General features: G+C 34.0%; 1 non-coding gene across 1 annotated transcript; it reads left to right on the top strand.

Moving 5' to 3' along the window:
- Positions 1-23,814: 23,814 nt before the first annotated feature.
- On the top strand, positions 23,815-23,917 carry LOC117099511. The gene has a single exon (XR_004443847.1). It is a non-coding gene; the product is annotated as a small nucleolar RNA U13 (small nucleolar RNA).
- Positions 23,918-24,931: the final 1,014 nt, after the last annotated feature.

Below are 24,931 nucleotides of genomic sequence, written 5' to 3'. Positions count from 1 at the left end.
TGTGCCAGACAGGAGTTCTTTCCATGTGTTGTTGTCCCATTTTGCAGGTAATGAAACAAATTTCAATCAAGTTAAATATCTTCCTAAAGTCACATGGGTAAAACATTATGGAGATCAATTTCTGAACATGAATATTACCAGAAATCCATAGTTGAACAGATTCATGATAATGAAACGTACAGTACTAATAAATAATTCATAATGCTAATATATTAGTACATGTGGAACATCATTGTCCTAGTTTTAAAGTAAATGAGTGGTTATCGGAAGAATATTTTTGTCAGTGTAAGTTAAGTTTAGTTTTGTATTTAAATGTACAGACTTAAAAATAAAAGATTAAACAAAATGGAATTTTATGTCTTTATCCTATAAAAATGTTAAGAGCTTGTCAGTTCAGAACAGAGACAACAAAATAACGACTTCCAACTTTCCCATATGTCTTCACTAAGTTGAAACATTTATTCTCAAGGCTGTAAGCCATAACATCTATATTCCAACTAGGAAAATGAAGAAAGGAAATAAGAACCTGTCTTTAAAGTGTTCTTACTTTCTTCTCCAATACTTTATTTCTGTTCTCTCAGATTGTCCAGTACTTAGATATATGTCCATCCATAAAGCAAAGCAAAGCAAGGAATTGCATTTTTAGTTAACATGTTGGTATACTGCATAAATGTGAATGGAATGAGGGAGACAATGAGATGTTCTTGCAGCCAACAATCAACCAAAAACTTCTGCCACAGTGAGTGTACCAATTAGGAAGCAATTATTTACTCAAATCTCCAATTCAAACTGAACTGAATAATAATGAAATTTGATAGCTTACATAGCTTGAAGTCCAAAGGAGAAATGGCTTATGAGAATAATAGGATCTATGAGTCAATTGCATCAAAGAAAATGTTCATCCTTTCAGGTCTCTACACTTGCCTTCAATGATTTCTTCATCCATAACCTTAGTTTCCTAAAATTTATATACCTATAAGCTACCATTAGGCTTCCACATTTCCTATTGATGTCCAGTAGGAAGACAAAAAAATCTCCTCTTGAAACTTGAAAACATTGTAATTCCAATGGAATGATTGAGAAAGTTTAGCACACATCAAGGGTCAATAAATTGACATTTGAATTTTATAAACTGATTAGCTTAAATTAAAAATGTAAGAGAGGGTTAGATATCTAAACTTGCTCATTTCGGTAAGCAAGAAGTTAAAACAAAGAGAAACAGACCATCTTGATTCACATTTCATTCAGATGATGACAAGGCCTGCTGTATTTTTTCTACTCCACAATAGAATGCATTTCTCTGAGGAGAACTGCAAAGCTTGCAGATACTGATATCTCATTGCTAAATATTACTGAAAATATAAGTTAAAATTATTCACTTTATGCCTTTTTCTAAAAAACTATGATCATGTTGGTGTTGTTTCCAAAGATTTGATGATATGATCTGTTACTTAGAAGTTTCTTTTACCCAAAGTAAAATTTTAAATACAAATTTATTCCGTGTTAAGTATTTTTAATATACATATTCTAATTTGTAAAATATATTCTCTAATAACATGAATTTTAATCAATTAAGATAACTTTTGGGGATTTTTAAACATTGATTTTATTAATTTGGTTCCAAAATATTATCTTCAAGAGGATACTTTTGTATCACTTTCCAATCTCCCATCAAAAATGGTAATTTTTAAATTTTCTATCTTTATAATTAAAAATAAAAAATATGCTTAAAATATCATCTTACATTCAGTAGACTTAAGGATTAAAAGAAAAGGAACATAATCCATTTTGCCGTATTTCTGTTCTGATATTGATAATATTAATGCCTTTGAAATATTTTAATTATAAAATGTAATATTACAAAGAAGAATGGATATAATTATTACTTAAAAATTACTTTTGTTACTACAGCTTTATAAACAGAGTATAAATATAGTAAGGTCTCAGATATAAACTAAGGAAACAAGCACAAACAAAAGGGAATACAGAAAACAAAGCTTCTCAAACTTCTCCTGCATTGGTTTGGAGGAAATCTGCTTTTTCATAGAACAAGTGGTGTCACAAAGAATGCTGTCTAAGTTTTCATAAAGATATGCATTTTTGCTTATTTTCTGAGGCCGTGTCTACCACATTTATCCAAAAGTTAAATGATCAGTTTTTTGTTTACATTGTTATCTTAAAACAGTTTATTTATATATCTTAATATGTGAATGACTCATAGGTAAGGCTTTCCCAGTGACAGAAATATCACAAAATGCCTATAGTTAGGCCTTCTGAGAGTGAATTTTCATTTCCTTCTTACCCATCTAATCCAAAAAATGAGATTGGGAAAAAGAAGAAATATTAAAATAATTTAAAGATGGCATAGCCAGCAAAGATATCTGCTTTAATTTACTAAAAACAAAATCAAGACTGTTTCCTCCCTACCTTCACATAGTAAAAGTGATATTTAGAACTAACATATTCTTATAGCCACTGACTTTATTATCTACAACAGAGGTTTTCTCAGCATACAGATTTACAGTTTCAAAAAACGCATTTCAATTTCAACAGTGATTATAAAGTGATATCTCTCACTCTTATTACTTTTAAAAAATAAAATACACTAAGTGAAATAAGTCAGACACAAAATGACACATATTGTATGTTTGATCCATTTATATGAAATACCCAGAATATCAAGTCTACCAATATATTTTCCAGAAGCTGAGGAAAGGTAGGAATGAAAGCGACTGCTTAATGTGTGTGGGTTGCTGTTTGAGGTGGAAACAATTCCAAAACAAGAAAGTGGTAATGGTTGCACAACATTGTGCATATACTAAATGCCACTTAATAGTATGCTTTAAAATGGTTAAAATGGTAAATTTTATTTCATGTGTAATTTACCACAGTAAGATGACAAACATAGGTACATAGAGGGTACAGACAGACATAGATAGATTCTATCATGTGGTAGAGAAAGTGTAAGTATCCAGTTATACCCTTTAGTCAGTGTGCTGCAATGTTAAGGAGAAGGTGGAAAATATCAGCACTTAATGGTGACTTAATTAAGAGCATGGAAGAAGCTTTAAAATATAGAAGTTTTATTTAGCTTAATAATATTTTTTAAAATATGACTAATAAATAATTTAAATATTTTACATAATATTTTTGAATATCACATTTTTTTAAAAAAGGAAATCTGTCAATGCTGGAAAAATATCCTTAAATGGCAACAATCTGCTAGAGCTGTAGATTATGAATTAGTAAATTTTTAAAATTTGTTTGTATGGTTATAATAACTGTAATACACTTAAGTAATATGACTCACACCTCTAACCATCTTTAATTTTAACAAATGGGACCTCAATGTGGTCTATCAGTGGCATAAAATCTATAGTATCAATTTTGATGGTATATATGTGTGTGTATGATACACGAGTCTAATTCTTTGAAGGCAGTCTCAAAATTTATTCTAGAAGGTCAGATATTTGTTCCTTCCCCTTTTTTTCTTCAAAAGTTCTGGAATACAGGATATTTGAAAGAATATAATAGCATAATAATGAAGTCATTCAAGGGACATAATGATTAAACTTATCTAAATGTTGCTTTATATAATTGTAACAACATCTCAACATTGAAAACCATTCACCGCCACACATTGGAATGCTTGACCAATTCCAGACCAGATTAAAATTATCTCACAAATAATGAAACCAACGAATGGGTCAATATTGAATTTGCTCTTTGGCCTACATAGAAAAATTGGTCAAGCAGAACAAAAATATATCTTTCATATGTGAAATCCCTGGAGAATTAAATGCATAGAGTTGTTTCTGCTTTCCCCCTCCTCCCTTATCTTGGGATCTAAAATAGACATATACTGGAATTTATGCTTAGTTTTACTATTTTGGGATTTTCCCGCCCCGCCATTCAGGGTGGTTTCCAGCATTCATGGTTTCGTTATTCGTTCTAGAAGCAGACAGATGGATCCAGGCTAAGCCAATAATATCTTCAGGAATATGGAAATTTAGACTAGAAGACAATTTGTAACATCCAAGAATATGTGCTACCGAAGCCTTTAAGAATAAATCAGTTCTAACCATTTCTAAAATATGACTGTTCAATTCTTTGTTTCATGAAATACTTTAGTAATCTAAAATAACTTTGCCTTTTAACTTGCTTAGATAAAATTTTTTCCTGTATTTCTTTGTATTTCTTTTGAGTGGAGTCTTTTTATTGATACGATTCATTTATAATCCAAGAAAACAGCAAAATAATTAAATGCCAATACACTAACTTTAACAAAAAGCTCTGTTTGGTTTAGGCTTTAAAGAGAGTGGTAAATGTATATACATATAGTACTGGAAAATATCTAAAATGACTCAAAGGTAGATTTTAGATGTTTCCTATTGAAATATCATGGATTTTTTAAATTTAAAAACTATTATATCATCTATTACATTTTTTAATTTATCAAGAAAGCCTTTACTGCTGTTAGGGTCAGTGAAAATTATAACGTATATCATTTTTATTGTAAATAGAGATAACTAATTCTCAACTACCTTGGTCAGCTGATACAGAAAAAATAAATTGAGCCTAAAGAAAAAGAAATATTCTTTGATGGCCCAGACACATTTGAACAAGATTGGAGAAAATATGTTTTTCTCAACATTAGTTAAAAATTGAAACACAGACCCCCATTCCCAATCACTCCAGGAGAGGGACTGATGCTCCATCAAATATGAATGCTGAAGAGGAGCTAGGATGGAGGACGACACTGATCTCGTTTCACAGCAGAAACTTGAAACACTCTTAAAACTCAGGTTGTGTTCACATTAGGAAAGAGAATTAAGTTTCTGAAATCATGCGTTTTGTCGACTCCACAGCTCAAAGTCAAGGGGTCATCTCACGGAGCCTGATATTCTGCTCTGCTGAAGTTTTCTACCATGCTTGCCCAGAGTGTACCTAGTAATGATTAATCTCCCACTGTTCCCATCTCTGAACATTTTTCCCAATAGATTATATTTATGATTTTTTTCTTACTTTTTGGAGATTTGTGAACATTTAATGCTTGATTTTTTTCACCTCTATGAATTCACTTTCATACCTGTTTAGAAATTAACTGTTCCTATCCTGAGCTCATCTCTTTCTTTTAGAACCCTGTCAAATGGCTAAAAATAGTTCAAACACATTAAAACTTTGTTCTGATTATTTTTCCAGGAGATGCCAGATCTACGCTCTTGAGGTTTGACTCCTGAATTACCACGGGCAATTATTTTTTTCAAATATTTGCAACTTAAAAACATGTATCAACAACTTTCCAACCTCTCATCTTATTTTTCTCTTTATTGTTTGAGTTTTCTTGACCTTTTTTTCCCATTGCCCGGCTTCTAATCCAAAACTACATACTTACTTTTTTGTTACACCAGAACTCTAATCACTTGTATGAATTTTTAGATAAGGTAAGGTATAACATGCTAGCTGTTATAAGAGATAAATTTTGAAGTCTCAGTAGCATAACAACAACAAAAAAATCTTAGTTTTTTTATTGACTGCTAGTATAGGACAGTATATAGGTTGTAGAAGTGAAGGGATCCCCTGCAAGCAAACGTCAGGGACACAGTTTCTTTTAAACATCAAGTTTCAGATTTCAGACTAACCTAGAGAACAGGAAATGAGATGACAGTAAAATTATGTCTGTCTTTTACTGTTTTACTCTAGAAGTCATATGTCTTTTTTTTTTTTTTGAGACAGAGTCTTGCTCTGTCACCCAGGCTGGAGTGCAGTGGCAAGATCTCGGCTCACTGCAAGCTCCGCCTTCCAGGTTCATGCCATTCTCCTGCCTTAGCCTCCTGGGTAGCTGGAACTACAGGTGCCCACCACCACGCCTGGCTAATTTTTTGCATTTTTAGTAGAGATGGGGTTTCACCATGTTAGCCAGGATGGTCTCAATCTCCTGACCTCATGATCCACCCGCCTTGGCCTCTCAAAGTGCTGGGATTACAGGCGTGAGCCACCTCGCCCAGCCATGTCATTTTTATTCTTATTCCATAGCAACATTTTGTTGCTTATGTGAACACAGAAGTGAAAGGTTGAAAGAAATGGTGTGACTGTTGACCAAGAGGAAATGGAAGCAGGCTTGTCAATACATACCAATGTCTCCCCTTTCTAAATGTCCTAATGGTTGAGTTGCTAGTAATTAGATATTTACAGTGCTGATTACTTTTAGAATAGGAAGTAAATCAACTCCAGATGAGTTGTCCTGCTTCTAATGGGATGTGGACCTCATAATAAGTGACAAAAGCTGTAAGTCTGTAGAAGTTCACTTCCTCCACCCCAACACAAATACACTCCCTGAGTAGTGCAGTCATGCCATAATCCAAGAGGATTTTGTGATGCTCAGTCTATCAATTGTATCTATCTCAAGGAAAAATATCTCACCTAATGAGTTAGTTACCTACCTCATGTCCAATACTAAGAGAGTGAAACAAAGAAAAGGAAGAAAAGAGTTGAAATTTTGCACACACACTCTACTCACTCAACAACGGTGTTCTTGGTGTGACACTGACAGCAAAGCTACAAGATATAATAGGCTTCATCCGGAACCAGTGCAACTAGGTTTGAAAATGAATACAGGATTGACAAAATACAGCAATGCAGTAACAAAGGAACAGCATAGTTATCATTTCATAACTCTAGACAGTTCCTCAGTGTCCCAATAACTCTTTACTTTGGACATATGTGGTTGTAAGAAATGAGACTGAGTTTGGTTCAGGAAAGTCCCAGTGTTCCCATCATCTTTCATACCTTTCTATTTATAAACCACCCTCAATTGTACAGAACTAGCTGCATTTTTTGGTTCAATGGAATTTTCTCAATACTGATTACTTATTACTGAATAAATAGCTTTGATGTGAATTTACAGGATTTATAGCTTGTTCTAGTATGTAGTTATCTATAGTGAATTCTGATGACTCTTGGATTATGGTATGCTTCTATAAATAAAATCTGAAGTACTAACTTCAGACAATTAAAAATATAACTCCTCAGCTGTTCCTAAGGCTAGAGGAAGAATCAGTAACTAGGTGTTAAGCTTTTTCTTGCAGAACCGTTTCCTTTCCTATTATACAGTATGCAAATATCTCGGTGTTGCCATACAACACTTTAAAATAGTTAATAAAGAGTACAGTAAAATCTCATATTAACTCTAAAGTAAGTGTAACAGCCTCCAATTATGTCCTCACCATGAACCATATCTTTCAGTATTCATGCCTTTATGTGGCCCTTGCCATATTGAATCTGGGTCAATACTGTAACCCTTATGTGAGAAGGGACAATGACCCAGTTTCTAGACTGGACTTTATGGGGATTGGCAGCTTCTTCTTCCTGAGATGATCACTTTAGTATACTTCATTGGCCTTATAAGAAATCTTGCTACCCTGCTAAAGAGATTCTATACAGAGACCATATGAACAGGTTACATAGAGACTGATAGGCCCTTTGACTACACAGAAAAAAAATAAAACAGATTGAGGCACAGGCATTGGAGCATTATACCCTATCCTCCAGATGACTTCAGCTCTAGAAGCCACCTGAAGACAACCAGTGAAGAGATCCCAAGCAAAACAGCAGACTTGCTTAACTAAGCCCAGTCATTGTTTCAAACCACAAATTCTGTGGTAGTTATGTACTAGTAGATAATTAAAATGATGGGTGCAAAAATGAAATACTACCATATTAATGGAGAAATAATGTTATTTTGAGATGAATAACAACCAAAGTAAGCCTGCAAAACTAGCTGGCCAGAAATTCTGGAGATCTGGATGTCAATCACAAATATGGCTGTGAAGGTTCACTATTACAGGCTTTTAGTCTTCTTAATATTGAATCAAATGAAAGTGCTAGGGAATTGTTCTGCTAGGGAGTAACACAGAAGCTATTTTGCTATAGCCATACATCACAATACTGGAACAATATCTTCCATCTCAGTATCTTCCAGCTCAGAGTCCAGTGTTTTCTCCATGGCATCTTGTTATAATACAAATGTGTAAACTCCCAAAGTCAATTAGCAGGTGCTTTATTTACCTGAAAAGAAAAGATTAGAAATTTTGATTTTTTTTGTTTTTAGACAAAGTCTCGCTCTGTCGCCCAGGCTGAAGTGCAGTGGCACAATCTCAGCTTGCTGCAACCTCCACCTCCCAGGTTCAAGCGATTTGCATGCCTTACCCTCCTGAGTAGCTGGGATTACAGGTGCATGCCACCAAACCTAGCTAATTTTTGTACTTTTAGTAGAGATGGGGTTTCACCATGTTGGCTAGGCTGGTCTCAAACTCCTGATCTGATGTGATCTTCCCATCTCGGCCTCCTGAAGTGCTGGGAATACAGGTGTGAGCCACTATGCCCAGTCTAAATTTTGATTTTTAATGAATAGTGATGTAATTAAAATCACCCACAATAATTAGATCTTTTCACTGAGATAAGATTTTGGGGTGAGGATTGTATAGGGCTTCATTATCATCTAAAAGATGTGGGTATAACAAGACCTATTAATTCTCATTATAATCTCATGTCACCAATCTCCAACACATATGTTTACTTAAGTTTATAGTGATTCATAGATCTGTGACAAAAGCACACTTAAGCCTTGCATCCTCATTATTATTATATGCAAGAAATCCAGCATAAGCTTGATTATTGCATGCTTTCTTCCAAGAGCAAAATTCCTTGATTCTATAAGTTGTGGAATGTTTGTTAGAAAGATTTTTTGAACTTATTCAGTGAAGTAAGTATGTGACATTTGTTTTTAACTGAACACTCTCTGATTCTTCAAAACCTGATCTTTTCTTTCATAAATATTAGCGCAGAAGCTAGTCTCTAATAATTATTAGATGCAATTATCACCTTCTCTGGCATAATAACTAGCTCCTCTGAGGCAAACACTAAAAGAATAATGACTAAGCAGCCATCTACTCGACTTCTTTTTTTTATTATTTGACACAACCAGCTTTGTAAGGCTGATGTGGAAGCTCCTCCATTCTGTTTCAAGTTTAGATTAAATGAACTTGCATTTGATGTTTTCATTTCTCCTTACAAATTGTGTTGCTAGGGGCTGTTTTATTCTTAAACCTGAGAACTAAAACAAAACTGATGCTGCTAGCAGTCACCAACCCGTACAACAAATTTACCCATCCTCATCATACCAGTCGTGTCCTCTGTTGCTTGACCATTCCCAAAAAAGGTGTATCATGTGATGGAAATCGGAAGGGTAAGCTTTTTTTTTAGCGCACACATCTACACCAGCAAAGGTATAGTCTTTAATATTAAAACATTCCAATTTTCATCCTAAACGTTATAGATAGAAAAGACAAATAAATGTTAAAACCATCTATTACAGGCTTTTTATGTAATGTACATCATTCACTTGAGAGCTGGATTAAAATTGGTTTGTCCTCTCCTACAACTGTTTTTCATGTTATATATGGGGAAATTGCCTAAAAATGAGATTCTACACAGCATATTTAAAAATATGAACCTTATGTAGTAGAAATGTCAAAAGTGAAAGTGATAATCGTCATAAGATGCTTTCTAACATTTTTATTTTATATTCTTACAGGTTGAAATGGGCCCCACCCCATTTAAGAACCCTAGATTATCTATATTATAATTTTTATTTTTTCATGTGGAACAAGTTTATGTTTGAATAAATACATATAATAACCTTTCATATATTGCCAGTATTGTATTTAATGAGTTCTCTTTTTAAATTACTATTTTGTGTTTTCTTTATGAAATATGTTAATGATTTGTCAAATAGTTTAGACATTTACAATAATCAACCTATTTTTCTTCTTCTGATATTTTCCATAACATACCATTTTGTTTTAAATCTTGATTCCTTATTTTTATGTTACATTTTTAGTAAAATAAATCTCCTTTTTTCTTATTAAAGAGAACATTAATAGCCACATATATTTTTTGAGTAAGCTTTGGACATTGGATTTTTAAGGTTTTGGAGTGTACTGAACTCTGTAATTTCAGGTGAGAAAACTGTCTTATAGTAGACCACTTTTAAGTTTCCTGTGCTCATTAATTATTTTATTGCACTGACAACTTTGCTCTTTTGATCCTAAAGAACAAACAACTGTGGTGGATAGTATAGACATTGGAGTTGAATAGACGAGGTGCTCTTCTGTCTCTACCTCTGACTATCTCAGAGCTTTGCCAAAGTTTCCATAAAATAGTGAAACTGGTATTCTCATACTTGCTATAATGATTAAAAGACATGGTGTGAAATTTACCTCTGTGTCTGGCAAATACTTTGTATGAAATAAATGGGAGGGGAGATTTTATTACTATTTTTGAAGTTTCAAAGGCTGTAAAGATTACATACTTGGAGAAAATAATTTTTTAAAGACTATTATTTGTTATTTTAATTTAATTAACTTTAAAATGAGTTAATTTTATCACATTAATAGTATGATTTAAATAAATATTGCATTGCTATTCTCTCTGATTGATATAGCCAGATAATTGAACTTACTATGTTTGCATCTAATAACACATCTATATATTTTATTTCATTTTTCTTTTTTTAGACAGGGTCTCACTCTGTCACCAGGTGGGAGTGCAGTGCTATGATCACAATTCACTGCAGCCTCAACCTTCTAGGCTCAAGTAATTGTCCTGTGTCAGCCTCCCAAGTAGCTGGGACTATGGACACATGCCACCATGCCTGGATAATTTTTTTTTTTACTTTTTGTAGAGACAGGATCTCACTCTGTTGACCAGGCTGGTCTTGAACTCCTAGGATCCAGCATTCCTCCTGCACTGACCTCCAAAGTGCTGGATTTCAGGTATGAGTGACTGTGTCCAGCCTATTTCATTTTTTATTGATTTCTTAAATTTAATTTTGAGACTTTTCTATTTAGTATTTGTAGTAAATATTGTTATGTTGTATTACACATACTATATCATGAATCATTTCCATTTAGATACTTTTATCTACAGTTTCTACTTTATTCTACAATAAAATTATGGCTTATTTTTCTACACTTGGATTTGATGGGTATATTTTAATCTGGCTTTTCACTCTTGGGTGTTTGATTTTGGTGGTGGTTTTGGGTGTTTTTATACTATTATTTTCATTTCTTTTCATTTTTAAAACTGGGTCATTCATTTAATACATTTATTATACCCTTCAATATGCCATACAGTCTTCTAGGCAATGAGGATAAAGCAGTAAATAATAAACACATAAAAATTTCTGCTGTGAAGCTTATTCTAGCAGTAGGAGATAGATATCAAACAAAATATATACAATTTGATGAGTACCTAAAAGAAACTACAGAGACTGGGTAGTATAGTTTATGTGCAATTTGCTTTTAGTTTTATTGAGATATAATTTGCAGATTATGAAATTTACATATTTAAAGTATACATCTCAAAATTATGTAATATACAGTGTTATGCAAACATCTAATTATATCCTTTAATTATAAATTATAGTCAAATCATAATCAAAATTTCAAACTTTTATGCCACCCAAAAAAAAAATTATACCTTTTAGTAGTCACTCCCTGTTTCTCTCCATCCCCAGCCCTAGACAAACACTAATCTACTTTCTGTGTCTATATATTTCTGTATTCTGAACATTTTATATAAATTAATAAAAAATGTAGTCTTTTGTGATGGGCTTCTGTCATCTAGCGTAATGTTTTTAGGGTACACCAATCTTGTACCATGTGTTAGCTCTTCATTCCTTCTCATCGCAGATTAGTACTCATGTACATCAATAGTACAGTAAGGAATTAATTTTGATCCTTTATGAGTAATCTCATAACTTTTGGGGCGAGCATCTTTTGTTACATGGTCTGATTATGTGGTAATTTCTGTTAACGGATTAATGAATAATTGAGGCCTTGTCTTTTGAGTGAAAGAAGATAGAGTACCTGATTTGTTAGCTTTTATGTTTATTTGTGTCTCAGAACAATGAGGAATATTATACCCTTTGAGGAGTGAATATCTAGACTGGGAAGTTCTGTATTTCTGTGTTTATACTTGAACCATAACTGTAATTTTAAATTTGAAACTCTAAGCTTTCTTTTTTCAATTTTTCTGTTTGTTTAAATGTTTGTGAATCAAAAGGGCTTTTACCTTTCATTATATGTGTGTTATATCTTGCTACCCCTGGATGTTATTACCAAATTAGATAATAAAATCTCTTAAGGGAGGCCTATTGTGATTGGCTTCGAGCTAATAAATGTGTCAATTGAATATTCCTGAAATTTCAAGAAAATTAGCAAACTAAGAAATTAAATACTTTCAATGTGGAAAAAATCCAAAACCTCAATGTACTAGAATAGAAACTCAGAAACATTCTAAGAAGTTAAGTCAGCATAATTTAGATAATTTTTGGCAAACAGGACAACAGAATAATTTTGATTTAATAAGAATAGTTACGTATTTGATTTATCAGTATCAAGTATGATATACACATAGATCTTTTTTCCTGCTTTTGTATGTTCTGCCTAAACTCACCTGGCTTCTAACTGAATAAATTATCATTATTACTACAAAATGTTTAAGAGTATTGAGAGAAGAGAAAGTAAGAAACTGGTCAGGCAGGCAGTTAAGATGGGTCCTTGGTAAAACTCCTTCAAACAAAGAACAGGCTGAAAATCAAACTGCAGGCCCTAGATAAGAAATATTCTGTGTCCTTGAATGGAAGCAACTACTGTGTGAACCCAGATGAACACATTACACTCCTTTTTTGGACACATTTCTCCCTCCTTGTCACACCTTAGTCTCTTACTTTTCACCTACATTATATACGCCTACCTTTCTGTGATTGGCTGCAGGTTGAGTCTTCATTTACTTAGGATAAATCATCACTTCAACCCCTGATTGGTCTCACGCCAAGGTCTCCGGCCAAGCCTTCACCTCTGCCTCTAATTTGTTCTTTACACTATCATACTTCTTTCTAAGTGGTGCTTTCTCCAAGATGGCCTACAGACCAATCAGCACACTCGTCTCCTTCCAGTTCATAAAAACCCTCAGACTCAGTTTCATAGCTGGCAACAATCTTTCAGGCCCCCTCTCCACTGTGAAGATCTTTCCTCTTTTGCTTGTTAAACTTTTGTTCTAACCTCACTCTTTGTGTCCACGCTATTCGATTTTCTTGGTTGTGAGACAAAACCTCCAGGTATTACCTCAGACAATGAGGCTGCTACAATATGAGAAATATACATTTATGTTTAAACAAATTGAATCATTATTTTAATATATTGTTTTTAAACATTTATATTATTTTTATAATAGTTATAATCATTTTTAATAGTGGTAAAATATACACAATAGAAAATTTAGCATCTTAATAATTTTTACAGTTCAGCAGCATTAAATACATTCACATTGTTATACAACCATCCCTACCATCCATCTCAAGAGCTCTTTCCATCTTGAGAAACTGAAACTGTATCTTCCTTAAATAGTAACTCTTCATTCACTTTTCTTCCCAGCCTATTTTAAGTACCATTCTACTTATTAATTCTATGAATTTGACTACTCTAAGGTCCTTGTATCAGTGTAATCATGCAGTATTTGTCCTTTTGTGATTGGCTTATGTATCATAACACAGTGTCCTCAAGGTTCCTTCATGTTGTATAGCAGGTTAAGAATTTTCTTCCTTTTAAAAGCTAAATAATATTCCATTGTATGTATGTACTACATTTTATTTATCCATTCATTTGTCCATGAACACTTGAGTTGCTTCAACAATAATTACAATTTGCATGTTATCAAATTCTAAGACCTTTAGGTTTTTAAAATCTTGTACTGTTACTATATTGAGTTAATGTATGGATCTTAATTAGATACCTGTGCTATTTCTAAGTAAAATAATGCTGAAATATGAACTACTAAGCATAATTTTAAGGTGCACTTTTTTCTTGTTTTCATATGCAAATTAGAAACGTTATACATTTGAATTTGTTAACAAATGTGTTAATTTTGTCCACTTTGAGAAGTTTCACTGCAAGGGAAATATATAGATGTATAAAAAGCTGTAAAAGTGTCAGGGAAAGGGAATTTGCCTTCATGAAGACTAAGGTCTGATGGGCTTATTTATAAGATTTTCAAAAAAAGCTTCAGTATGAGATACCAAACTAACAAAAAGGTAGGATTTGATTTTCTGTCTATTAAAATGGCAAATGTTTTTGTATAATTGTTGTGCTGTCAATAAGTGACTGTAAAAAGTATTTTTTGCTTTGTTTTGTTTTGGCTGGGCGCAGTGCCTCACGCCTATAATTCCAACACTTTGGGAGTCCAAGGCGAGTGTATCACCTGAGGTCAGGAGTTCAAGACGATACTGGCCACCACGGTGAAACCCTTTCTCTACAAAAATTTTTTTTTAAATTAGCCTGGCATGATAGCACGTACCTGTAATCCCAGCTACTTGGGAGGCTGAGGTGGGAGAATCTCTTGAACCCAGGAGTTGGAGGTTGCAGTGAGCTGAGATTGAACCATTGCACTCCTGCCTGGGACAGAGCGAGACTCTGTCTCAAAAAAAAAAGTTATTTTTTAAACTCTGTGCAGTCTGCCTGGATAGCAGTTTGTGTTTTACCAAAATAATTTTCCTTGTTTTATGTTGGCTTTATTATGTCCATGATTATTTAAGAAAACTACAATATTTTTACTTACAAAAGAGCTAAGGTTTTTCATAATCATGGTAACTTCCATATTTACTTTTTTTATTATACTTTAAGTTCTAGTGTACATGTGCACAACATGCAGGTTTGTTACATATGTATAGTGTGCTGCACCCATTAACTCATCATTTACATGAAGTGTTTCTCCTAATAATATCCCTCCCCCAGTCCCCCACCCCAGGACAGGCCCCAGTGTGTGATATTCCCCACTCTGTGTCCAAGAGTTCTCATTGTTCAGTTCCCACCTATGAGTGAGAACATGCGGTGTTTGGTTTTCTGTCCTTGTGACAGTTTGCTCAGAATGATGGTTTCCAAATTCATCATCTCCCTCGATACATTTAATTAATGAAGTGCTACAGCGAATTCTAAAAAGATCTAAGAGATTTGTTTTCACTTTAATCACTGTGATCATGGGCCAAATTACAGTCACTGCACTGGCCACCACTGCTGGAATGGCGTTACATCAATCTATTCAAACAGCTCATTTTGTTAGTAATTGGCAAGCCAATCCCACCAAATGTGGCATTCTCAACAAGGCATTGATCAATAATTAGCTAATCAAATTAATGATTTAAGACAGTCTGTTATTTGGCTTGGAGATCGGGTAGTGAGTCTCGAACATTGCATGCAAATGCAGTGAGACTGGAATACCTCTGATTTCTGTATCACCCCGTATTCCTATAACGAGACTGATCATTCATGGGAAATGGTCAAAGGACACCTTCTGGGTAGGGAAGATAATTTATCATTGGACATAACTAAATTAAAGAAACAAATTTTTGAAGCCTCTCAAGCTCACTTATCCATTGTGCCTGGAGCTGAGACATTAGATCAGGTGGCAGAAAATCTTTATGGATTGAACCCCACGACTTGGATCAAGTCTACTGGGGGCTGTACTGTAGTAAATTTTGGAATTATGTTTCTCTGTTTAATCGGCTTGTTTTCAGTGTGCCAGACCAAAGAATCCTGCGTCAAAATCGAGAGAAGGAACAAGGCTTCATCGCCACGGCACAGTTATATAAAAAGAAAGGGAGAGATGTTGCGGGAAGGCAGGGACACTGAACGGAGGGACCGGCTGAAGCCGTGGCAGAAGAACATAAATTGTGAAGATTTCGTGGGCATTTATTAGTTCCCCAAATTAATACTTTTATAATTTCTTATGCCTGTATTTACTGCAGTCTCTGAACACAAACTGTGAAGATTTCATGGACACTTATCACTTCCCCAGTGAATATCCTTGTGATTTCCTATGCCTGTCTTTACTTTAATCTCTTAATCCCGTCATCTTCTTTGTAAACTGAGGAGGATGAAGGTCGCCTCAGGACCCTGTGATGATTGTGTCAACTGCACAAATTGTTTGTAGCGCATGTGTGTTTGAACAATATGAAATCTGGGCATCTTAAAAAAGAACAGGATAACAGCGATGTTCAGGGAACAAGAGAGGTAACTTTGAACTGGCCGCCAGTGAGCCAGACGGAACAGAGCTGTATTTCTCCTCTTTCATAAGCAAATAGGAGAAATATCGCTGAATTCTTTTTCTCAGCAAGGAACATGCCTGAGAAAGAGAATGCGCCCTGAAGGTAGGCTTATAGACGGCCCCTTTTTAGGCCTCCGGTCTTTTATGGTTGAAGCTGAAGGGATGAAATAAGCCCCTGTCTCCTATAGCGCTCCCAGGCTTATTAGGATGAGGAAAATTCCCACCTAATAAATTGTGGTCAGACAGGTTATCTGCTCTCAAACCCTGTTTCCTGATAAGATATTATCAATAACAATGCGCACCGGAAACTTCATTAGCAATTTTAATTTCTGCTCATCTGGTGGTCCTGTAATCTCGCCCGGCCTCCATTTGCTTTGTAATATTTTCTTACCTTGTGAAGTATGTGATCTCTGTGACCCACACCCTATTTATGCACTCCCTCCCCTTTTGAAAATCGTTAATAATAAAAGCTTGCTGGTTTTAGGCTGGGGGAACATCATGGATCCTGCCGACATGTGATGTCTCCCCTGGACACCCAGCTTTAAATTTCTCTCTCGTGCTCTTTCCCTTTATTTCTTAACCCAGCCGAGACACTTAGGAAATAGAAAAGAACCCACATTAAACATCGGGAGCAGGTTCTCCTGATACACAGTGACTCAATCCTGTAATCCCAGCACTTTGGGAGGCCGAGGTGGGTGGATCACGAGGTCAGGAGATCAAGACCATCCTTGCTAACACAGTGAAATCCTGTCTCTAGTTAAAAAAAAATACAAAAAAATTAGCCTGGTGTGGTGGCGGCACCTGTAGTCCCAGCTACTCGGGAGGCTGATGCAGTAGAATGAGGTGAACCCGGGAGGCAGAGCTTGCAGTGAGTCGAGATTGCGCCACTGCACTCCAGCCTGGGCGACAGAATGAGACTCTGTCTCGAAAAACAAAACAAAACAAAACAAACGAAAAGAAATGTGCAAGAAGTAACCCAGCTTACTTGATATGTTACTATTCATAAGTTATATAGCAAAGGTTGTCAAATAAAAAGAGATACTCAGCCTTCCCGTGGGCATATTAGTACAGGTAAAAACATATTTATATGAATATTTTAGAAAATGTTATGGCACATGAAAATTCCTGAAAATTTATCAGTGCCTTTGTTGTTTGTGATATGATTCTATCTACTTAGACAACACAGATAGTGTATCAGTCATAATTGCAATTATTTTTAAAATGTTAACTTGATTGCACCTTTACTTCTTTAATGTGAATCTAGCATCTTCTTGGCCAGTAGTTTTCAATGAAGGAGTCACACTCCTAACCTATGGAGTTTTGTTATACAGATGTTTAGGCCTGTTCTAGACTTGCTGAATCTCTTTGCTATATAACATTGATACTTTCTTAGCATATTCTAAAAATATGCCTAATATATTCATGAGCTATTATAGCAGGTTTATTATACGCAGTTTTTTTCTGTAAATTATGTCTATTTTATAAGCTGCTTATATCTACTCTTCTTTGAAAATGGAATATGTTATTAATTATAGATATTTAATCTAAAACTTTGTTGTCAGTTATGTTATTCTCATAATAAGCTCTCACCGCATCTTTTGCTGTTGAAAATTACCAATTTTGGGCTGGGCACAGTGGATCATGCCTGTCACTTCAGCAGTTTGGGAGGCCAAGGCGTGCAGATCACTTGAGATAGGGAGTTTGACACCAGCCTGGCCAACATGGTGAAATCTTGTCTTTACTGAAAATACAAAAATTAGCTGGGTGTGGTGGTGCCTGCCTCTAGCCCCAGCTACTCAGGGAGCTGAGGAAGGAGAATTGCTTGAACCTTGGAGGCAGAGTGAGCCCAGATCAGGCCAGTGCACTCCAGCTGGGGCGACAGAGCAAGACTCCATATCAAAAAAAAAAAAAAAAAAATTATCAATTTAATTAACTACAGCCATTTCATGATTTTTGCAATCAAGTCTTTTATTTCATTATGATGCTTCCCTAAAAACTCTTGCATCAGTTACATGTGAGAGTGCTTTATCTGCAACAGACAAGAACGTTCTCAGAGCCCTGTAGAAAAGCACTATAGCAAGTATTTTGGGGGGTACAGGCCTGTGATGGTGTTATTTAAGCAATTTTGAGACTATACTAGTGAACTAAATCAAGATTTTTACGTTTCTAGTAGAGAAGAAAATTAATTCATCAGAATGTTAACTCAAGATCAGTTGGAACAAAAATTAATTACATAGGACTAAATTAACTGATAAAAGATGATCGTGGGAACTGTTTGTAATATTGCTGCTGTTTTAAGATACTGTTTTCTGAGTATGTTATCAAACATTTCATCTTTTTTTAAGTAAATATAACTTATAATAATTTAGTAGAGTATGCTATTGTAACCTGAAGAAAAAATATTTAATAATGACAATCTTTTCTCCTACCTGAGCCCTCCAGAATTTAGAAGTTCTTATTGAATATTCTTGTTGTTGGGGAAATATGGTTATTTGCATAGGTTTAATTCGAATTTATCCACCTTAATGCAAAGACCTACTTGATAACTTTGGTTTTACAGCCAAGGCCTTGCCTGAAATATCATATTTGAGAATGATGTTCATTTATTTTGATATTACAACACACTTCTAAGGAACTAAGGCCAATTTTATGGAGGCAATGCTTATAAAACTCTCTTGGGATAAATTCCCTGGTACCTGGCTTATAGTCTATCAAGTCTTAGGGGTGCATTAGGAAAATAATTCTTGTAGGTCTAGTAACCTTGTAATATTTTGGGAACTTCAGAAAGAAAGGAATTTTCCCACATTTATAGCAACTACATGTATTATCTGGTGGTAAATTCTTGGCTTGTCTTTCTAGCTTCAAGAGGCTTTCCAAAGTCTAATCTGAGATTCCTTATTACAACTTTCAAGAAACTAAATTTTAGAAAGCCTATAAGGCAAATATGACAGTTTTATATATCAACTTGGCCAGTGTATACTACCCAGTAATTTGATCACACATGGATCCTGGTGTTGCTGTGAAGATATTCTGTAGATGTGGTAAACATTTATAATCAGTTGACCTTAAAAGTAAAGGAGAGTACCTTCATAATGTTGGTGGGCGTTTTTTAATCACTTGAAAGGCCTTAGAGTAAAACTGAAGTTTATCACAGTTTTGAAAAGGAAATACTGCCTCAAGACTGCAACATTGCTAATAAAAATGGCTATTATTAAAAAGTAAAAAAAAAAAAAAATGATGCTGGTAAATTTGTGAAGAAAAGGAAACAATTGTACACTTCTGGTGAGACTGTAAATTAGTTCAGCCATTGTGGAAAGCAGTGTGGTGATAAAGAGAACTACCATTTGACCAAACAATCCCATTATTGGATACATACTGAAAGGAATATAAATCATTTTACCATAAAGATATATGCACATGAATGTTTATTGCAGAACTATTCACAATAGCAAAGACATGGAATCAACCTAGATACCCATTGATGGCAGATTGGATAAAGAAAATGTGTACGTATACACCATGGAATACTACACAGACATGAAAATAATGAGACCATGTCATCTGCAGCAACATTGATAGAGCGATAGAGCTGGAGGCCATTATCCTAAGGAAAATGTCTCAGGAAGAGAATACCAAATATAGCATGTTCTCACTTATAAGTGGGAGCTAAAATATTGCATATACATCAACACACACAAAGGAATAAAAGACAGGGGGACCTACTAGAGGATGGAGAGTGGAGGAAGGTGAGGATTGAAAAACTACCTTCTATATACTATGCTTATTACCTGGGTGACAAAATAACCTGTACACTAAACCACTGTGACTTGCAATTTACCAATATAACATAGCTGCCACATATACCCCTGAAACTGAAAGTTTAAGGAAAAAAGACTACATTATTAGCTTTTGCCTGCAAATTACCTGTCTACCAGCATGCCTTTCAGATTTGAGACTTGCCAACTCCCAAAACTACATAGGTGAATTCTTTGAAATAAATTATACATATTTATATATATTCTGTTTCCTTAGAAAACCCTGACTGATACCAAATTTGGTACCAGGAAGTGGGGAGATGTTTTAACAAATATTAAAAATTTAGAAATGGCTTTGGAATTATGTAATGAACAGAAGCTAAGTATTTCTGAGACACAAAATAGAAAATAGCTAGATTTCTGAGATTATTGGTATAAATATAGATTGTTAAAGGCAATCGTGATGAGAGCTCAAATAATAACTGTACAGAATGCTTCCATTATTATAAAAATACATGTATTGTCACGAATAAGGAATTGCTAAGAAACATGAATGTTACATGTGCTTCTGGCGAAAGCTCACATGGAAATGAGGCACATAGAATTGGATGATGAAAGGAAGGAATTCCCTATCATGAAGTGGCAGGAAACTTGCCTCAACTGTGTTCTACCATTGGATGAAAAGTAGATCCTGTCAGTAATAAACAAGAGTATTGAGCTGAGGAGATTTTTGGCAAATTGTGGAAGGTATGACCTTATTTCCTCCTTATAGTAAAATGCAAAAAAAAAAAGGGAGAGAGAGAGAGAACGAAAAAGAAAGAAAGGACAGAAGAAAGAAGAAAGAAAGAGAAAGAAAGAAAGAAAGAGAGAGAAAGAAAGAAAGAAAGAAAGAAGGAAAGAAAGAAAAAAGAAAAGAAGAAACAGAGAAAGGTCATTTTAATAAAAAAAGAACTAAAACCTGGTAATTTGGAAAATTCTGAACTTCTCTAGATAGCCAAGATGAGCAAGTATGTGGTTAAAAGAACGCCAAGGGTCTAGCTAGACAACTTTTGCTAAAAAGATTATGTGTGTGATTCATGGATTCGCTCAACTGTCTCAGCAGCAGCCAAGAATAAAGATGAGTTATCTAAAAAAGATCTTTGAAGGAGCCTCTTGTCTGATGGTTTGGACCCCCATGAATTGCACAGGCTACCAATAAGGTTTTTGAAAATGTTGTGTTGGCAGAAACATTGCTAGCCTGGAATTAAAGAGATTATGATATTTTACATCTGAATTATAAACTTCATTCAGTGAAATTTGATCCTGTTTTACTATATTTTTTTCCAGTGTCTCTACTACTGCTTTTAGCTACTGTGAGGTTTCTTTCTGTTCTCTACTTAGGAATACTAATTATCTATAGATAAATTTTTCTAGATGATTCTTTTATATTATTACAATTTGCCCCTTTCTGCCTTCTAACAATTTACTTTGGCAAAGCTGGAATTTGTATATCACTAATATTCTCAATATTCTATGCATAATTATTGTTATTTTTATGATTAACTGTATGATTCTTTGTAACTTGATACTAATCACATTTCATTGAGTATATGTTGTCTATAGTTTCAATTTGAGGTAGATTTCAAGTGTTCTGTTAAGTGTTTATAAAATCACCTGTCCCCTCATTTTACTCCCAGAGAGATGGGCTGGAGTATTTGTTCCTGATTTGTTGGGGAGGATGTAGCTGAGAATGGATATTAGATAAGTGTGTTTTCTAGATTACTGAAATGCTTTATTGGTACTCAAAACCTGCATTTTAGTTCTAGTCACTCTCCTCTTAGCATTAGTTTATTTTAGAAATTATCTTATTATTTGATATTTTGCTGAATATTTTATTGGTTTTCAGTGTTTCTTCCTATAGTTTATAAGGAACTTAAGAGTGTGTTTTCAGTAACCTTCACAACTCTAATTCATCTAGAGTTCCCAGTAAAATTGTGACAGTGCCCATATTACTTTTTACAAAAGCAATGAAAAAGAGCTGAAATGCCTCCTGACCATTTTCCAAACTGATTTATCTAAAAGCTACACAAATGAACACATTTCCCAGAGAAATCAAGTTTCTTATAAGAGATATCTGGCACTGACATATTATTCAATAAAACTAAGTACTTCCTAAGGCAACTGATCTAGAGCATTTCTCAAGAGGAGTCCATTACCAGCTGCTAAAAGAATCCTCCCCAAAGTAAACAAGTTCACAAAATCAAGAATAGCAATGAAAACATATCTGTTGGTGCTTTGTTTTAAAGTCAGGATTAAATACAAAAACTTGCTTAAACTATTGCAAGCATGTCTTTACGTTTTCAGGTGCATATTATATTGTGCCTTAGTTTCAGTTTTCTGTTACCTATTTAGAAATATAAAATTATAGTTTTCATATTTATTTTTTAACTTTTTTCTATTGAAAATATATTTGTTTAACATGATTATATATTTTAGTGTCAAATATTAAGAATCTAATTTTAAATAAGTAAATATTCTTTTGAATATTTTAAAATATTTATTAGAATACAGAGCTGCTTTTTATTTATACCGTTAAAAATATGGAGTGTAGTGCACTTTATTAATTGAGAAGAAACTGCAACAACAATTACAAAATAATGTATTAAATTTAATTGGGAACAAAAGTAGGCACATGTGTAATATAAATAGAGAATGGAAGCAAATAGAAAGTACAAAAATTGCTTGCAAAGTGTCTTAGTTTGGGATGCTATAGCAAATTACTATAGAATGAGTAGCTTATAAACAATATTAATTGATTTCTCATAGTTTTGAAGGCTAGAAGCCAAAGATCATGGTGCTAGCATAGTCAGGTTCTGTTGAGAACCCTCTTTCAGTTTACAGACTGCTGTCCTTTCATTGTATTCTCACAGGGTGGAAAGAGAGTGAGAAAGCTTTCTGGGGTCTCTTTTATAAAGGCACTAATCCCATTCATGAAGACCCCACCCTCATGACCTAAATTTACCTATGTAAGGTTCTATCTTTCAACACCATAAAACTTGGGGTAAGAATTCAACATATGAGTTTTGCAGGGAAACAAACATTCAATCGATAACGCAGAGGTTAACAAAAATCTGGTGAGTGTTATTTGACTGTTATTTTGGGGAATAGAATTGTAAATAAACTAAAAAAAAAAAAGCTTTCTACATCCTTTCATTGATAAATGAGATATTTGCTATATTTTCTAGAATATTCATGACACAGAGTATTCTACCAAGAATCTATAATTGCATACAATAAGAATTTGAGTATTTTTGTTTCTTGTCTTTAGTATGATATTAGTAACATTTGATTTTCGTGGATATGTGCTTTTTATATAAAACATAATATTGAGGACTCTTCCTATTATCAAGAAATTTCTGTCTAGATTCTAGAACTAAAGAAGAGAGATATCATAAATAATCAGTTTTCCTGGACATTGTTAAAGAAGCATTTGAAACAGTTGTACCACTTCAAAACATTGTCCTAACAGTTCCCTTCCCTCCCAAACACAGACCCTTAGTCTACATAAGAAGAGTGAGAAAAAAATCCTCAGGGTCAAAAGTTATCAACATAACCCAAATGAAATGGAGAAATTCCAAGAAAATTACTTAGGGCAGTTGGGGTTTAGGCTGCTTCGTGTTGGGTGAGGCAAGCATGTGCCCAGACAATGGACCTGTGATAGTTGCCTATGCAGATGTGAGCAAGCAGGAGTCAGGACAGACATGGTTAGGTTCTTGGTATTTCTTTTCTGTCTTATTTAAAGTTAACCTGTTCTTTCTTTCCTCACTCCATTGAGATTTAAATTTACAATGTGATGGTCACTTCTAAATTAATGAAAAAGATGTATAAATAACCATGATTAAAGCACTGGAGAAGGATCCTTTTGTAGTTCTTAAGTGTGATGATTAGGTTTTCACATTTGTGTGTGAGATGTATCTCCCTCAAACATTTTATAACATCGGCATATTATCCTTCTGATGTAAAAAGAAAAAAAGTACTAGAGGAAATACACTTGTCTAGTAATATAGAAGTAGATCTGGTCATCTCAAATCATGTAAAAAATAGAAATTAATGAATCAACTAAAGTTTACATTGTTTTTTATTTTCTGCTCATATATTTGTCTCATACTTTTTGTCTTCAAAAACATTCTCAGAGACAAGTACATTAGAGATGATCCCAGAATTGTTTGTATAGAAATAGAAAGTGAGAATCTCATTATCAAGAGGATCTGCCATCCAATTGTTATGGAATTCTTACTAATATAAGACTTACATTTTATAACAAGCTAAGATATTTCCTACTACAAAATATATTTTCAAACAATAACTTCCTAGCTTTCTGGCCCCTTTGACATGAAAGGAGTCAAAAGGAAAAAAGTTTCTTGTTACATCCTATTTTCTATTCTTTTATTTTGTTTCATTTTTTCCTGAGTGCACACTGGGCATGAGGCCTTTCTCACCTTTTAAGATTAAATAAATTGAAAACATTTCTTTTCTGAATAATGAGTTGAAATAAGAAACAAATTTTTCATTCTAACATGTAAATCTTCATCTTTTATGTTTAAAATGTATTCTCTCAATTATGGAAATATATATCATGATATCTGCATGCATTGAATGAGATGCAGTGAAAGAAATAATTTTCTTTGAATTGTGTCTCATATGCTTTGATGTCAGTGAGAAGTCTTGTGCTCTTTTCCACATTTTTACTTTGCCATTTATACAACTCACAATTGTAGTTCACGATTACAGTAACAGGAGAGATAATATGATTCTTGCTGTGGTCATTGTTATTGAAGTGTTTTTCAATCACTTATTAAACATGAGGAAAAGCTTTGTCTTTTTCTACATTTTATTTAACCTTCAATATGCTATAAAAACCCCAACAGATGATAGATATTAACTTCTATCAATAGGAATTCTTCACATGGAAGTAAGTGGCTAATCAGAACAACAATCTGTATGTATTACTGCCATCACAAGTGAAACTGTAT

Source organism: Trachypithecus francoisi, unplaced genomic scaffold (assembly GCF_009764315.1).
Source record: "Trachypithecus francoisi isolate TF-2019V2 unplaced genomic scaffold, Tfra_2.0 Lachesis_group16, whole genome shotgun sequence".
Classification (NCBI taxonomy): domain Eukaryota; kingdom Metazoa; phylum Chordata; class Mammalia; order Primates; family Cercopithecidae; genus Trachypithecus; species Trachypithecus francoisi.
The sequence above is the reverse complement of the archived record's forward strand: the minus strand, read 5'-3'. Positions and strand labels throughout refer to the sequence as shown.